Raw genomic sequence first — 17866 nt, 5'->3', positions numbered from 1 at the left:
CATGCCTGGGCTGGCCGGTCTCTGGGGCTTCTTCCCCCTCCCGGAGTCTTCCTCCCCGGTCCCTCCCCTCCTGTCCTTCTTCCCGTCCCGGCCCGGGGCCTCGGCGGCCGTGGAGGACAGTATGGAGTGAAGCGGCGGTGGCGGCCGGGCGCCCAGGCTGAGCCAGTACAGCCCGGCGGCGTTTGGGCGGTGGGGCGGGGGTAGCGAGTTCCAGCACCGCCCCTCCGGGGAGGCGAGCGAGAGGGACAGAGAGGTGAGTGACCGCCCGCGGCCACCCGGCGATCTCTGGCCGGCCGCGTTCGCTAGGCCCCCGGGGAGGGACTTGAGACCGACCTGCACTCGGGGAAGGCCGCCCGGGGCCGCCCGGGCCGGCAACTGTTGCCTGGTGACAGGCCTGCCGTCGGCGAGTCCGAACCAAGGGCGCCCGCGTGAGCCCTTGTCTGAGCCGGGAGCGGGGGGAGTGGATCCTAGAGGCCCGAGGGTGACGGGAGACCCTGAGTCGGTGTCGTCTGTCGGACGGGGAGTCTCCTGCGCCGGCTCGGGAGCTCGTGTTTCCCTGGTGGAGATCTGCGTACCCTTTTGGGAAATTGGACACTAGTCCAGGACTGGGTGAGACAGCTCCCCTGGGTTCCGAGGTCCGCCTCTGATAACCTGGGCTACCTACCCCCTCCCCCCTCCCTCCCGGGGCCGTGGCGCCCAGCGTCCCTGCCTGACTTCAGCTATAGTTCGGGAACGAAAGGTTATTTATTGTGTGTGAGGTGGGTGGGGCAGGTGTTTTGTTAAGAAAAAAAACAACAACAAAAAAACCCTACTTGGCTTCACCCTTTCTGGAGTGTTTCTTAAGCGGAGGAGAAAGGTTAAATGGTAGAAGGTGATTTCCACGGATAAATCTTGCAGAAAACTTCTTGGGCTCCAACTGATCACATACCTCTGATTAGTAATGACAGGGACCAATGACGATCCAATCCACCCCTCTAACCGTCGCGATGGAATTCTAGATGCAAAGGACTTGTAAAAAAGAAAAAAAAGTTCAAAATTCGTTTTGGGTTTCTTTTTGTGTGTGTGTGTATCAGATTTGGTAAATTATGACTTTTTCTTTCCCGAATTGGATTCTATGAGTAAGAAGTTTTCTAAGTAACATGTCTCTTCATTGTGGAGAATGGTTAACGAAAATACACCAAGTAGCAGATCACTGGAAAACCCAGTTCCTCCAGTGTTGGTGATGGTGTGATAGAGAGCAAGCCTTTTTCTTTGTCTTAATCTTTTGTTCTTTAGTGTAGATACTAATTTTTAAAGTATCAGCTGCGTGCGTGCATAAATGGAATTCTGCTTTGAGATGAAATTAAACTAGTGCCGTAAATGCTTTGGAGTTTTCCTAAAACAAAGGCATCGGAATTAAGGCCAAGGACTCCTCTGTTCAGATTCATTTCACACACCTGTGCGGAGTCCTCTTTTGTCTCTCAGACCCCTAAACACCTCATAAATCCATATGGAAATACAATAGAATATTTCTGTACAGCCTAACCCTGTAGTTTATAATAGTCGTAGTCACATGCGTGATCTACCCCCCCACCAAAAAAAAAAAAAGAGTCCCTTTACTTTGTTTAGCTCTGTGGCTAAGGTTGCCTTTCATCCCCACGGGGAGAAAACGTGTGACACCTTTCTCCCTCAGAGTTCTAATGCAGCTGATTGTGATTGTCTTGACCTTATTGGTGTTGGCTCTTTAATATCTCTGCTCTTCATCTCCACCACTGCTGTCTCTTCACTGCTACTACCCTCTTTCCAGCCACCATCTCTCTTCTGGATGACCTTTGACAGTGTGCTACTTACATCGACTTACATCTACTCCTGCCCCCTCCCTAGTTTTCTACTCCAGACTGAATTATTTTTGCAAAATGTACTCATTGTTTTTGCCCCACAGGTAAAATGTGAACACTTGCATACCTTACAAAGCCATGTCTTTATAGCTTCTTCTCCATAGTACTTTTTGGTGTTCTCTTCCTACTTCCAGTCTGTCTTTTAGGTTTTCTGCCTCTGGTACATATTTTTTTGCTTATGGTACATTCCCTCTGCCTGGAAATGTTCTTCTGTTCCTTAAAAAAAAAAGTTCATTGTGTTGGTCAAGGCTTTACATAGCATGTTAGGTTCCTGTCTCACAGTTTCCACACACATTATTCAGTAACAGTTACATTTTTCATAATGTGTCAACATTCTCTATAATTTTCTAAGACTCTAGTTTCTTGAAGGAGGCTAGGAGCCCTGAAACTGGAGAGGGTTGTGCATTGGACCCTAAGGGCAAGGTCAGCAGTTAGAAACCAGCAGGTGCTCTTGAGGGAGATGACCAGGCTTTCTACTCCAGTAAAGATTTAGTCTGAGAAACTTACAAGGGCAGTTTCACTCTGTTCTGTAGGATCACTGAGTTGGAATGGACTTGATGACAGTGGGTTTTTTTTGTTTTGTCTTTTAAAAGTTTTATTGGCATATAATTCACATATCATATAATTCAGTAGTTCAGTGGACAATGGGGTTTTTTGTTTTTGTTTTTTAGGTTCCCTTCCCATTTTTCATCTTTGCTTTAAAGGAAATGTTGACTTTTGGGTCTAATAATACAGATTTTTAACAATAAAGTATAAATCTTACAGATAAAAATCTCTTATTTAATGTGCCACTCTGCTATTTCACTAAAAGGGGATCTCAGAATAGTTTTTGTTCAAGGTTTAAAGAGTGCTCAGGGTGATGGTCTTGACAGGCCCACATAGTATAGTCTTTTTTCTTTTAAGGATATGAGTTTGTCCTACATTTTTCTTCCATTATATCTGATATCACCTATCGTGACCCTTATCAGAAGGCCCATGGGAGGTAGATAGGCATTTTGTAGTACTTTTGGTTACAGTGTAGCTGAGGTCATAGCTAATGTGGGCTATCCACTTGGTGGATTTGTTTCTTCTCTCAGAAGGTTACTCTTGCTCCTGCCAAATAGAGACCAGTAGTAGTATCTTAAATGGCTGCTGGCAAACTGTTAAGACCCCAGACGCAACTTACTTTACGAAGAGACACTACAAATTTGTGAACTGTACTATACCAATTGAGTTGTCCCACAAGGCTATGCTCCTCAGCCTTAAACCCCCCCAAAAAAACAATCTTAGGAGGTGTATGGTTAAGTCTGAGAGATATCTGTAGTTGTAGCTCAATGAAAATATGTGCCTACACACACATAACTGTATTTACACATATGTGTACCTACCTGTATAAGTAGGCTTCAAGAAGTTTGTGGGAAAATGGGATTTTCCCACTACTATCTGTATGGCAACACCCATTGTATGTGTTCCTGTACTTGGTTTGTGGTCTTTGTTGCCGTTTTAGGGCAGGCGGCCTTTCTCTGTGAGCATGGCAACATCCTTTACTTTCATGCTGTGCTTCCCCCCCCCTCTCCCCCCGCAGTTAATGCCTACTCATCATTCAACTCACTTCAGGAAGACTTCCTTGATTAGGATGTTGTCATGAGGTGCCATTGAGTGGCTTCTGACTCTTATCAACCCTCTGCACAACAATTAGAAACATGGTACCGCCTAGTCCTGCGCCTTCCTCACAGCGGTCCCCATGGCTGAGCCCACTGCGGCAGCCCTGTGGCATCCCTTCTTGTCCCAGCCCTTCTTTTCCGCGGCCCCTCCACTTTCCCCAGCATGTTGTCTCCTCTCCTGATAACATATCCAACTTGTGCGAGGCAAAACCTTGCCATCCTTGCCTCCGAGGCGCCTTCTGGCTGTACTTCCAAGACAGATGGTCTTTGGCAATCCATAGTACTTTCAGTATTTGTTAGCACCATAATTCAAATTCATCCGGTTTTCTTTGGTTCTGATTCAGTGTCCAGCTTTCACATGCATAGGAGGCACTTACAAAGAGTTGCTTGGATCACATGGACCTTAATCTTCAAGGTAACATTGTTGCTTTTCACCACTTTAAAGTCTTGTGCAGCAGATTTACCTTGCTTTGGGCTCCTTGCCGCTGCATTCATGAGCACTGATGGTGAATTCAGGCAAGATGAAGGCCTTGACAGCTCCTCCTCTTGTTCCTTTGTCATGATGTTAAAGATGGTCCAGCTGTGAGGGTTTGGGTCCTCTTTACATTGAGTTGTAATCCCTACTGAAGGCTGATGAAGTCCTTGATCTTCATCAGCAAGTGCTTCAAATCCTCCTGACTTTCAGCAAGCAAGGTTATTGATTAGGATAGTTTTCCCTAATTACATTCCTACAAGTAACCCCTGTTGCCAACCACCTCCAGGGGGAAGGTCTCATTATTGATGATAGTAACCTACTTCGTAGTTTGTAGGTGTCAGGGTCAACAAGAAAAACACAACTCACACAAGCTTCACATGGATTGAACACATCTTTACTTACATAGAGACAGAGTGATATGATCTTCACTACTGAATGTCAGGCCCCCACGACCAGTGAGTCTTCCTCTGTAGCCAGGGCAGGGATATGATCTGCATGCACCTCTGTTGTACCCCATACCTTTTCCCCTGGGAGCAGAGAGAGAAGTGGGTTTGGTGGTGTACACACACACACACACACACACACTCTCTCTCTCTCTCTCTCTCTCTCTCTCTCTCTCTCTCTCTCTCTCTCTCTCTCTCTCTCTCTCTCTCTCTCTGCTTTAGGATGTGTTTGGGGTCAAACTGTCAGGTGGGAAAAGGAAAGGGATTCAGCCCACAGCTTCATCTCATCCGGGAAGCCAAGCCGACAGCTGATCTCTTTGTGGGTCCCTTGAAAAGGCAGCAGGCTGGGCTTAGACTGCCACCCTTCCATAACACGTAATGATAGTGGGGAGATCCTCTCATCTCCTGATATTGTGGAAGCGAGAGGGAATTAGGTTTGCCGAGCATTGCACTTAGCATTTTACATTGCCATCACCTTAAGTCTTCCCAGAATCACTTAAGGTATGGCTAGCATTTCCTTCTTAGAGAATAGGATAGTTGATGGCCACCATTCAAGTAATTTTTAGGCCTGTCCCTTGACCCAGCTTTCTTTGCCACTGAAGGTTGTGTACTTAGCTGTATAACAATTGTCACACTTGGCTGTGCATCACTCACTCCATGAGCTTGCTTAAAATAGAAATGCTCTCACTGCACCTTTATAGATTCTGATTCAACGTTTTTAATAATATAAGCATCTGTAGGGTTTAAGAAGTCACCTAGGCTGTTTGTGTGTTCACTGAAGTTTGGAAAGCATTTCCTTAGGCAGTACTTTGGTGATTCATGAGTTTCAGTTTTCACATGGTAGTATACTACACTATAGATTTCTTACTTTATCAGATCATGAAAGAACTGTAGACTGAATGAAGTAGCCTTAGTGATTATTTAATTTTTTAACCATTATTTTTCCTCCTTTTCTAAGCTTGGCAGGAGGTTGCCATTCTTAAAGCTGTCGCTTTTAATAACTCCAACAGTTTCAAGAGTCGAATTGCCTTCCTATGTTGCATTAGCTGCATGGGTTAGCTATGCCATGGCTTTTAATTTCGCCGTGAGCTTGTGCTGCCTTATAACCTCTCCTGTCACATTTTTAATCTTGTACAGTGGCAGTAAGTTTGTAACTCAGCATGGAACTTGAATGCTTTCCTTCCTATTTCCTCTCCTGCACCTAGTCTGGTGCATTCCACCTGCACCAAGTAGGTATCCAGTATAATTCTGTATTTCATCCACTGTACGCTGCTGAGTCTCTTCGATGTTTTATGTTTGCTTCTAAAAATCTAAGCTTCTATTCTGTAATCTGTTCCAGATAACCATTAAGTATTTTTATAGTAAACAACATTGAGTATGCCCAGTTGGTATAGTTTTTTTCTTTCTGAATAAGATTAGACATGATTTTGATATAGGCTAAAAGAATAATTTAAACCTCTTTTTAGAAACTATATATGATAAAAGCTTCTAGTAATCTCTACGTGCTTCCACCAGAAAAAATAAAGCATGTCTTTCATGAATGTATCACCTACTATCTTACTTTACATTTAAATAATAAGATCTGAAAATAGGTGTGGGGGTTTTCATAAGTTTTCCCTAAAATTCTTTCAAGCATTAACTGTGTGTGTATACTGTGTGTACTTATTGTCGATTATTGTTTTGGGTTATTAAACTTCATTTTATGATTATCTAATCGTGCCCATTTATTTGAGTATTTGCATAGAAATTTTGGGCCCCTTGTGCTTCTTTTATGGATAAAAATGAACTTTTTCTCACATTTGCACTTATGTGTACTATTGCTTTTTGTGGCCAATATATGTTTTTCTGTACTTGCTGAGTGTCTAATTTCTGTCAGGTGCCATGAGACTAAAAGTTAAATGACACAATTTCATTGTTAGATGTGATCACAGTAGCTTCCTTTTTGTTTGCGTTGCCATATCTGCAGCAAAAATGCAGGCAAATTCAACATCTTTTTGAGATTATGTGACGAGTTTTTGCTTGTTTTTTGCAGTTATGATAATTGTGAAAATTCAGGAAAGTTCTTATTTAATTATAGATAAATATAATTTTACCTACTGTGTACCTCCTGCTATATCTGGAACTAAAAGATTGCCAGTTCCTGCCAGCTACCTGTCAACACATTCTGTCAGACTCAACCCACCTTCTACCTGCATGTAAAATCTATTGTGACCAATTCATCTCTTGGTTCTGCTGAAAGGCAACTAACTGGTGGTGGAGAGTTTGGGATCATGCTGAAAACCAAACCAACCCCACTGCCATAAAGTCGATTAAGTCTCATCGCAACCCTGTAGCACAAAGAATTACTCCATCGCACATCCAAGACCGAAAATCTCTATGGGAGCAGATGGCCTCCTCCATCTCCTCCATGAACACAGATCTAGTGGTGAGCAGCGCAGTGCTCAAACCATTGTGTCACCAGAGCTCCTTGGGATTATGCTCAGAAACTGTCAACAAGTCGCTTCTGACTCATAGCAGCCTGTAGAGCAGAGTAGAACTGCCTCTGTGAGTTTGGAAGGCTATAAATCTCAATGGGAAGAGAAAGCCTCGCTGTATCCCGCAGAACTGCTGGTGGTTTCCAATGGCTGATATTGCCATGAGCAACAGCACACCAGCAGGACAGCTTCAGCATGACACCGTGCGTATGTGGGGGCAATTTCAATATGTGATCATACTAAAGACGCCCCACATTTTGTTTTGTCGGAGGTACAGGAGCAGAAGATGGTTGACTTAAGTTAATTCCAATAAATGGTATACAAAGGGACATACATAGCTTACATTAATATATATGTTTAACTCTTCTAACTTTGTTCTTTAATAAATGGGCTTATTTCTTTATCCATTTAATCCAGTATTTTTCTGAAAAGGGGACAGTTGGCCAAATAAGTCTGGGAAGCTATGATTTAATCAAAGGGAAAAGGTAAGACCTGTCATTGTAAGAAATGTTTGTACTCTAGATTTCTTAACACCAGCTATTGCCTATAATCCAAGATTTTATTTAAGTTCAGTTATTAGCTCATTCAACTAGTTTTGTCCTATACTTCTTGATAATTCTATACATATCTGTAATATCCTTAGATTTTTTCTCAAGTCTCTAATCTTAAATCCTGTGTTAGAGCTTGGATTCGAGCTCCTCCTTTGCCGAAGGCTATGGATGACATTGAAAACCCTAAACCTTTACAGTCCCCATAGCTGTGGGTGAGGGCTCAGATTGCTCCTCATTCTCACCAGTATTTGTTGTTTATTCATTTTTCTGATAATCGCTATCCTACTCAGGGTGAAGCAGTACCTTGATAGGTTATGATTTGCATTTCCTTAATGACTAATAAAGTTTCATGCTTATTCGTCACTAGTATATCTTTGGTAAAATACCTGTTCAAATCCTTTGTCCATTTTTATTTTGAGTTTGTTGTTTGGTTGCTGAGTTGTTGGAGGTCTTTATATATTTTGATATTAAACTCATATCAGAGGTATGAAATGAGATATTTTCTCCCATTCTGTAGATTGTCTTTTTACTTTGCTAATAAAGCCCATTGATGCACCAAATTTTAATTTTGATGTCCAATTCATCTATTTTTTTTCTTTTGTTATTTGCACTTTGGTGTCAGAACAAAGAATCTTTTATTGAAAAGTAGACCCTAAAGCATTTCTCTTGTGTTTTGGTCTGAGAGTTGTGTGGGTTTAGTTCTTAGATTTAGGTCATTGGTCTATCTTGAGTTCATTTTCGTCTTTTTTCTTTTTAGATATGGATTCCAGTTGTCCCACAGCCATTTATTGAGGAAGCTAGTCTTTCCCTCATGCGGCGAGTGTGGCACTTCTAAAGACAGGCAGTGGAGATATGTCTGACTTTATTTGGGGACTATAGAGTCACTATGAGTCAGCATCTGCTCTTGGCAGTGAGTTTGAGAGTGATAGTCCACTGCGCTATATGTTGGTCATTATACTAGTATCATGGGAACCCTGGTGGCACAGTGGGTTAAGTGTAAAGTCAACAGTTTTAGCCCACCAGCCACACTGTGGGAGAAAGATGAGGCAGCCTGCTTCCATAAAGACTTATAGTAAAGGCGGCCAGTGAAATTCGATAGGAATTGTGCATTGAGTTGATGCTGCCTCCCCAACCCCCAAGGTTTCTGATACTGTAATTGTTTACAGGAGTAGAAAGCCCCATCTTTCTCCCTCGAGTGCCTGGTGTTTACGAGCTGCTGTGGGCTCGCTGCTCTTTAAAGATGTCCCCTGTGTTGTTGCTTTGGAGTATGTTCTTCTTCGTTGTGTTCCGGTAAAGCGGCAGTGGCGTTTTCAGCATATTGTCATTCTAGAAGCTAATGCTGTGGTTGGTTTACTTGTTTCTTTCCCCTTGCATGGTAAGGTTCTTTGTCCTTTCTTTTTGCCTTATTGCTCCTGTTTTTTTTTAATGTGTTAAAAGTATATGGTGAGTACTTGTTTTAAAAAAGATCTCTGATGAGGGTCTGTATTGAACTGCTAACTGCAAGGTCAGTGGCTCAATTGTACCAGCCACTCTGCTGGAGAAAGATGAGGCTGCCTGCTCCTTTAAAGATTTAAAGTCTCAAAGGGACAGTTTTAGTCTGTCCTGCGGAGTCTCTATGAATTAAAATTGATTTGCTGGCAGTGAGTTTGGATCTTCACACAGGGGAAGGAGGATCATCATCATAAGCTGCTCAAGAGAGAGACTTGCTTCCACCTTTCCTTACCAATTCTGACACCCAACTTTTCCTTCCATATCATCTTACTTCTTTCTCAGCTAGGTTCACTGATTCATTTCAGTGGCCACACAGAACTCACGGTCCATATTCATGATCATGAGCTGTGTTAGGCCGGCTTGACTAGAGAAACAAATCCAATGACACACATATATGTGTAATACAGAACTTTAATATCAAGAAGCTTTATATATCAGGAAATCATCCTAGCCCAGTCCAGCTCAAGTCCGTAAGTCTGATACTAGTCCACAAGTCCCTCTTCAGACTCACACAGCCACATGCAATGATGCAAAGCAGGAAGATCACAGGCCAATGGCAAAGTCTTGTGGATACAATGGCCATGGTTCTAGCAGGTCACAAAGTGGCTTGCCAGCAGGAAAGTGAAGGGAGAGAACTAGAGGGGCCGGTCTCCAGAGAGCTATTTATCTTGGTCGCACCTCCAAAGGAGGTCATCAAGCTGAGATCTGATTGACAGGCTAAATTCCACCCATATCTTCTCACAGGTGCCAAGTTACCCCCAAAAACTATTACATGAGCTTTATGGTGACGTTAACAAGTTTATAATCCAGGATCAGAATTGCTCAGGACACGGTATTTTGGCCAGGATAGCTTTGTCTTAGTCATACCCACAGAGAAGCTTCTCTCTGGTCCACAGCCTCTCAGTCTCAAGACCCTTTGGCCTCGCCTCTTCTTCAGCAACCTTATAAGACAGGGTAGAACTACCCCTGTGAGTTTCTGAGGCTGTAGCTATTCACAGGAGTAGAAATCTCCCTCTCACACTTGGGTCAGCTGTGTTTTCGACTGCTGGCCTAATGTATTGCAGCCAATTGGCATCTCAAAATTGAGGTCCATACTATGAAATATTCTTGTTTCACATCACTATTTGTACTTTTCAGATAATTTGTTCATGTCTTAACACACAGAAAACTTCTAAAAGCACTTAATTGTTAACCCCATCTTCATGTTCCCATAGTATGGTAATTCTTACTTTTAGTTAATTACTATTACTATTTGAATGTCAGAGTCTGCTGCTGCACTGCATCCCTAGGGGCAAAAATGTGCTCCTTTTATTTATATGTCCATTGTGTAACTGGGTACATGGCATGTAGCAAGTAGCTAGTCTGGCACAGGTAGAGGATTGGATATGCAAGATTTAAATGGGGTTACCTCTTCACCTCCTTGTCAAAACCAGCAGCAGATGTTCATAGAAAACAACTTGGCATAGCAAATATATATTTTTGTAATGTCAATAGCAACATTTTCTAACTGCTTATAGCAATGCAGAATTACATTAACTAGAGAAAATGAATCTCTGTTTCCACTTACAGAGTTAAAATTCTTAATAGAAGGAAGGAGGTTATATTTTACATAAATATAATTTAGTTAACAGGGAAAACAGGAAACAAATTAATGCTACCTTGGTCTATTATATTTAAAATGTTTTTGCTTGTGTATCCTCTAAATGTTTTTGAAAAACATTGTTTCCCTTTGTGAACGTGGATGTCATCAAACTTTTAAAAATCAAAAGTTGTCTTAGACTAGGCTCTTTAGGGAAGCAAAACCAGTGAAGCTTTTGCATGTATGCGTGTACACACGTATATACATATATATAGAGGTTTTTTATCAAGAAAATGACTCACACAGTTGTAGAAGTGGCAAGGACAAGTCCCGGTCATATGTTAGGGTGGAGACTTCTGAGTCACAAAGCTGTAGGAACTGATGAACACAGTATCAGTAGGAAGACAGAGGCAGTGGCTATAGAGGCAAATGTTGACAAGCCAGTCTTATGATTACTGATGACTCTGGGATCAGCAGGCAAATATAGCAGGCCCAAAGCACTAGAGGCGGGCAAGCCAGATGGAATATCCAAACCCAACAAAAAGCAGCCAAGTTTTTACACTCTGTGTATATTAGAAGCAGGCTCCAGCCTTGTGATTTTATCATGGAGGATTACTAGGTCTTAACTGCCAAACCTCTTGGGATCCTGGCACAGCCAAGTTGATACAAAACCTTAATTATAAAAAACTTACGTAGTTGCAGAGGCTCTAGTTCTAGATTGTTGCATATTGTGACCTGTGCTTTACTTTCACTAGGACTTTTACGTTACACATACCACAATAAACGTTTCTACACACTTCTCCATGACAGTCATCTTCCTGCTGAGGTCTGCCCAGGAACTTTTTTGGCCCGGGCCAAATAGGCCATGACCCTCTTCACAAAAGCTTTTCCTTAACCAAATTTCTTATTTGCTTTACTCTTAAACTTTCAGAATCACTGCATATTTAGATTGTTCTTCGTCTCACTCCTACCACATTCCCCAACCTAAATATTATTAGATCCAGGAACATGCCTTATAATAATATAATGACTGCTTATCTTTGGTCAAGCGTGAGAAGCTTTTAAAGTTAAGATGGTTCAGGAGACTCCCCAGACAAGTTTTCAGACAAGCCAGTTGTAGGAATGAGTAGACAGAGAAGTTGAAAATTCAGGAATTGGTGGCATCAGTTCCTCATTTTATCCCCCCCCCCCCATGAACCCTTGATAATTTATAAATTATTTTGTCATATCTTGCAATGTCCGTCTTCCTTCACCCACTTTTTTGATGTTTGTCCCCCAGGGAGGAGGTTATATGTAGATCCTTGTAATTGGTTCCCCCTTTCCACCCTACCCTCCCTCCACCCTCTTGGTATCGTGCCACTCTTGCCGCTGGCCCTGAAGGGATCATCCGCCCTGGATTCCCTATGTTTCCAGTTCCTATCTGAACCAGTGTACATCCTCTGGTCTAGCCAGATTTGTAAGGTAGAATTGTGATCATCGTAGTGAGTGCGGAGGAGCATTTAGGATCTAGACTTTCCATGGATTTCAATGACCCTCAGTTTCATTCAACCATAATTTGTTTTCATCTCATGGGTCTTTTATAAGAGCGGCTTCAAATGTTTGTGGAAATTTGCAATATATTTTTATTTCATTTTGCCATGAACTTTTTGAAGCCACTTCAATCTTGTTATATTTATCTGTCGTTACTCGTGTACTTATAAATCAATTTGCAATGATCTTTTTCTACCTCAATAGAAATACAATAATTTTTAATGTATTATTTTGTATCCTGTGGTCTTGATTGTGTACATAGATGATCACACCCTTTGGGGAAAGAGTTTCATATCTCCCAGTCTGAATGGCTTTTGCTCCATTTTGTTGCTTGCTTTGGTTAGGACCTTCATTTGGATGCAGAACAGAAATGGTAAAAATAGACATCCTTGTCTTGTTCCTAAAACTAGAAAGTGATCAGTCTTTGACTAAGAAATATATTAGCATTATGTATTCAAAGATGCCATTTGTCAGAGGGAGGAAGTTCCCGTCTATTTCTGTTTGCTGCAATATTTTATTGTGAGTCGATGCTTACTTTTAGCCAAAATTTTGCCTGCCTCTGTTGAGATGATCATTTGGGTTTTTCCGTATTTCAGATAATTGGAGTATTAGTTACCCCATATTCACCATAACAAAAACTGCCCCGAGCTTTAAATAACAGAAGTTTATTTTCTCAACCTATCTGGAGGCTTAAAGCTCCAAATCAGACTCTTGATTCTTCCTGTGGCGTCTCTTGTAGTTCTGGTGTCGGCCTTTGGTGTTCCTTGTACTTGTCGATGAGACATCCCACTGTTTGCGTGGTTGTGTCTTTTTTAAAAATCATTTTATTGGGGCTCATACACTCTTAGCACTATCCATACATACATCAATTGTGTGAAGCACATTTGTACATTAATTACCCTCATCATTCTCAAAAAATTGGCTCGCTATGTAAGCCCCTGACATCAGCTCCTCATTTTCCCCCTCCCTCCCCGCTCCACCCTTCCTCTCTGCTCCCCACTCCCTCATGAACCCTTGATAAATTATTACATTGTCATATCTTACACTGTGACTTCTTGCTTCACCCATTTGCCTATTGTCCGTCCCCAAGGGAGGTGGTTATATGTAGACTCATATAATCGGTTCCCCCTCTCTACCCCACTCTCCCTCCACCCTCCTGGTATCACCACTTACACCACTGGTCCTGAAGGGATCAATCACCCTGGATTTCCTGTGTTTCCAGTTCCTATCTGTACTAGTGTACATCCTCTGGCCTAGCCAGATTTGTAAGGTAGAATTGGGATCATGACAGTGGGAGCGGGGAGAAGCCTTTAGGAACTAGTGGAAAGTTATATGTTTCATCATTGCTAACACTGCACCCTGACTGGCTTGTCTCCACCATGCTACCCTTCTGTAAGGGGTTATCGAGTTGCCTACAGATGGGCTTTGGGTCCTCACTCTGCACTCCCCTCATTCACAATGACATGAGGTTTTGTTCTTTGATGCCTGATAACTGATTCCTTTGGCATCTGGTGATCACAAAGGCTGGTGTGCTTCTTCCATGTGGGGTTTGTTGCTTCTGAGCTAGATGGCTGCTTGTTTATCTTGAAGCCTTTAAGACCCCAGACACTTTATTTTTTGATAGCCGGGCACCGTCAGCTTTCTTCACCACGTTTCCTTATGCTTTGTCTTCAGCGGTCCGGTCAAGAAGGTGAGCATCATGGAATGCCAATTTTATAAACCAAATATTGTTGCATTGAGAGAGTACTTGAGTGGAGGTCCAATGTCCATTTGCTACCTTAATACTAAACCTATAAATATATGCACATAAATCTATTTCCCCATCCTCATATATAAATATATTTATATACGTACATGCCTTTATTTAGACCTCTATAAATGCCCTTTGCCTCCTAGCTCTTTCCTCTATTTCCTTTTACTTTCCTCTTATCTCACTATAATGCTCAGCCTTCATTTGGGTTTCATTAATTCCTCTCGGTTCCATTACCCTTGACCACACTTTCTACACCCTCCTCACAGCTGATTTGGATCACTTGTTCCCTTGTCCCTGGGTTTGTTAACACCACTTCCTTTCCCCCAACCTCCCCCTCTCCATGACCCCCCAGAACTGTCAGTCCCATTGTTTTCTCCTCGAGATTGTTCATTCAGCCTATCTTATTTAGACAGACCTGCGGAGATTATAACATGCACAAAAACAAGACTGAGCAAAACCAAGCAACAAAAGAAAATAAAACAACATCAAAAAGCCAATGACAAAAACACCCACAACTCAACAACAACAAAAAAGAAAACTTTTCCAGGAACCCAATCGGAAAGCGAATTTTGAGAATGATGAGGGCAGCAAATGTATAAGTGCGCTTTACACAATTGATGTATGTATGGATTGTGATTAGAGTTGTATGAGCCTGAATAAAATGATTTTAAAAAAAGAAGAAAGAAGAACTTTGTAGTTAGTTCAAAGACTATTTGTTGGCCTTTAGGAATGTTTTCTGGTCCTTTCTGATGGGGTGCCAAGCCCTGGCCCCAAAGTCTATTTGTGGTATTCCCTGAGGGCTTCATTGCTCTGTTCCTCTTGCTGTTCTTTTGCACGCCCTTTGTGTTTTGCCTCCGTGTAGTGGGATCAGATCAGGTGCAATTCCCACACTGTGTCTCCAGTGGCTATGGGTTAGTGAGGGATATGGTGTTTCATAGTGGGTCCGGCTATATGGTCTTCTCTGTGGATTGACTGCTGTTAGCCGGAATATCATCAAGGATTGCTGGGCCAGGATGTGCTCCACTCTCTCTTCCTCTCCCTTCATTTGCTCCTGTGTGCTCTGATCAGACCTGTCCCTCTCCCTGAGCTGCAGCTTCAGTGCTGTCCTCTGAAGTAAATTCTTCTGAGGGGAGGGGCAGTTGTCTTGTCTTTGTGTCTTGTGGAGAGGAGGCTCTGGGGCCACCTTACTGACCATGCTATATAACAAGCAATAACATAATAAAAGAAAGCTTCCTGTCCCCCAAAGAGTCATTTACAAGTAAATGCACAAGGCTCCCACATTTCTTTTTTTGTGGGGGATACTAATCAATCTATAACATGGATTTGTTTTTAAATATTAAATCAGGCTTGCAGTCTTCATTCAGTATGCCTCACTTGATTTGGGGTTGTGCTACTGTTTTGATAAGGATTTTCACATGTTAATGGGATATTGGTACCTTGTATTATTGGCTTTGATTTTGGTATTTGAGTAATACTGTCTGTATAACTTGGGATCAAAAATATTCCCTTTTCTTCTCTTGAAGAATTTGTATAGACTTAGTTTTCATTCTTCCATAAATGTTTCAAAGACATCAGGGAAGCCACGTGGGCTTGGAGGATTTTTTGAGGTGAGAGTTGTATTTATGAATGAGTTTTACTTTACTAATTGATATTGGATTCTCTCACTGGACATTTTCAGGGTGCTGGCTCTAAGGGAGACTTTATGGGGGAAGGTCTTTTTCTCTCTTCATCTTCTGAGTCTTGGAGATCTCGTGTGTTGTGGCATCTGTCTTCCTCTATCTTTGCCTGTGCTTGCCTAGCAGCTTGCCAAATCGGCTCTTTTGTAAAAGAGATTGTAAAGCCACGTTGTTGTTGTTAGGTGCCGTTGAGTGGGTTCTGACAGTGACCCTGTGGAAAACAGAACAAAACAGTGGTGGGTCACTCTTACAGTCGTTCTTATGTTTGAGACCTTTGTTACAACCACTATGTCCATCCCTCTGGAAGAAGGCCTTCCTCTTTTTTGCTGACCCTTTACTTCACCGAGCATGATCTCCTTCTCCAGGGACTGGTCTCACCTGCCAACATGTCCAAAGTACATGAGAGAAGGGTCTTGCCAGCCTTTCTTCTAAGGAGCATTCTGGCTGTACTTTCAAAACTGATTTGTTTGTTCTTTTAGCAGTATGTGGTACTTTCAATATTCTTAACCAGCACCATCATTGAAATGCATTGATGACTCATTATTCCTTATTCAGTGTCCAACTTTCACATGCAAATGAGGAAAATATACTGGTTTAAGGTCAGGTGCACTTTAATCATCCTCAAAATAATATCCTTGCTCTTCTACACTTTGAAGAGGTCTTGTGCAACAGATTTACCTAGTGCTTGATTTCCTGACTGCTGTTTCCATGCGCACTGGTTGTGGATCTAAGCAAAATGAAACCCTGACAACTTCAATCTTTTCTTCATTTGTCATGTTGGTACCGACTGGTCCAGTTGTGAAGATTTTGACGTTCTTTATATTGAGTTGTTCTCCATACCAAAGACCACAATCCTTGTTATCTTCGTCAGCACGTGCTTCAAGTCCTCCTCACTTTCAGCAAGCACGATTATGTCATCTGCATATCTCAGGTTGCTAATAAGCCTTCTCCAATCTTGATGCTGCCTTCATTTTCATATAATCCAGCATCTATGATGATTTGCTCCACATGCAGTTAACTAAGTATGGTGAGAGATGCACACTTTTCCTGATTTTAAACCAGAACACACACACACACACACACACACACACACATATATATATACACACACAAACACACATATATAATGTGTGTATATATATATATATATATATATATATATATATATATATATATATATAATGTTCTTTTTGCACAACTGCTCTTGATCCATGTACAGGTTCTGCATTAGCATAAGGAAGTTAAGAAGTCATTTTTCTCAAGGCTATCCATAGTTTGTTATCCATACAGTTGAATGCCTTGGCTTAGTTAATAAAACACAAGTAAACCTCTTTCTAGTATTCTCTGCATTCAGCTATGATCCACTAGACATCAGCAATGTTACCTGTTTTTTCCACACTCTCTTCTGAATCTTGCCTGAAATTCTGGCAACTCCCTGTCAGTGCACTGCTGGAACCATCATTGTTGAATAATCTTCAGTAAAATCTTGCTTGCATGTGCTATCAATAATTTTCTGTAATCCCCTCTTTTGCTCCCCCTCTAGTTTATTAAACATAATGTTCTCCAGGGACCTGTCTTTCCTGACAACATGTCTAAAGAATTTAAGACGAAGTCTTGCTATCCTTGACTCTATGGAGCACTCTGTCTGTACTTCTTCCAAGACAGATTTGTTTGCCCTTTTAGCAAATCATGGTACTTTCAATATTCTTTGTTGGCATCACAGTTCAAATGCATTAATTCTTCTTCAGTGTTCCGTATTCAACGTCCAACCTTCACATGCATGAAGCAGAGGAAATACCATGACTTGGGTCAAGTGCCTCTTACTCCTCAGAATAGCAACCTTGCTTTTCAATACTCTGAAGAGCTCTAGTGCAACAGATTTATCAGACGCAATACATCTTTGATCTCGACTGCTTCATCTATAAGCATTGATTGTGAATCTAAGCAAAAGAAATTTTTTTTGACATCTTCAATCTTTTTCCATTTAACACAATAGGTCTCAACCAGTGGATTGCAACTCCTTTGGGGGTCGAACGACCCTTTCACAGGGGTCGCCCAAATCATAGCAATAGCAAAATTACAGTTATGAAGTAGCAATGAAAATAATTTTTGGGTTGGGGGTCACCACCACATGAGGAACTGTATTAAAAGGATGCGGCATGAGAAGTTTGAGAACCACTGATTTAACATGATGCATAGGGATTCTATGAGTCAGAATACACCAGATGGTACCTAGCAACAGCACCATGTCTACTTGATGAATTGATAGCGTTTATTATTTGGCCATATTCCTCTGTGTTGAAACCCATTCATTTTATTATTATAGTCACTTTAATGTATTGTATATTTACTGTTGTAGTAAGTTTTAGTCATC

The 17866-nt window shown here is 41.8% G+C and overlaps 1 protein-coding gene across 2 annotated transcripts in view; it reads left to right on the top strand.

The window, feature by feature from the left end:
- The first annotated feature begins 15 nt into the window (after positions 1-15).
- The window catches only part of SCYL2 (SCY1 like pseudokinase 2), an 84241-nt gene continuing 66390 nt past the window's right edge, over positions 16-17866 (top strand). For both annotated transcript variants that reach the window (XM_075551108.1, XM_075551107.1), the window contains exon 1: positions 16-253. The gene's annotated coding sequence lies outside the window, so the exon portion shown is untranslated. The remainder of the gene's footprint in view (positions 254-17866) is intronic.

Source organism: Tenrec ecaudatus, chromosome 6, assembly GCF_050624435.1.
Source record: "Tenrec ecaudatus isolate mTenEca1 chromosome 6, mTenEca1.hap1, whole genome shotgun sequence".
Classification (NCBI taxonomy): domain Eukaryota; kingdom Metazoa; phylum Chordata; class Mammalia; order Afrosoricida; family Tenrecidae; genus Tenrec; species Tenrec ecaudatus.
This window is presented reverse-complemented; position numbering and strand designations above follow the sequence as displayed.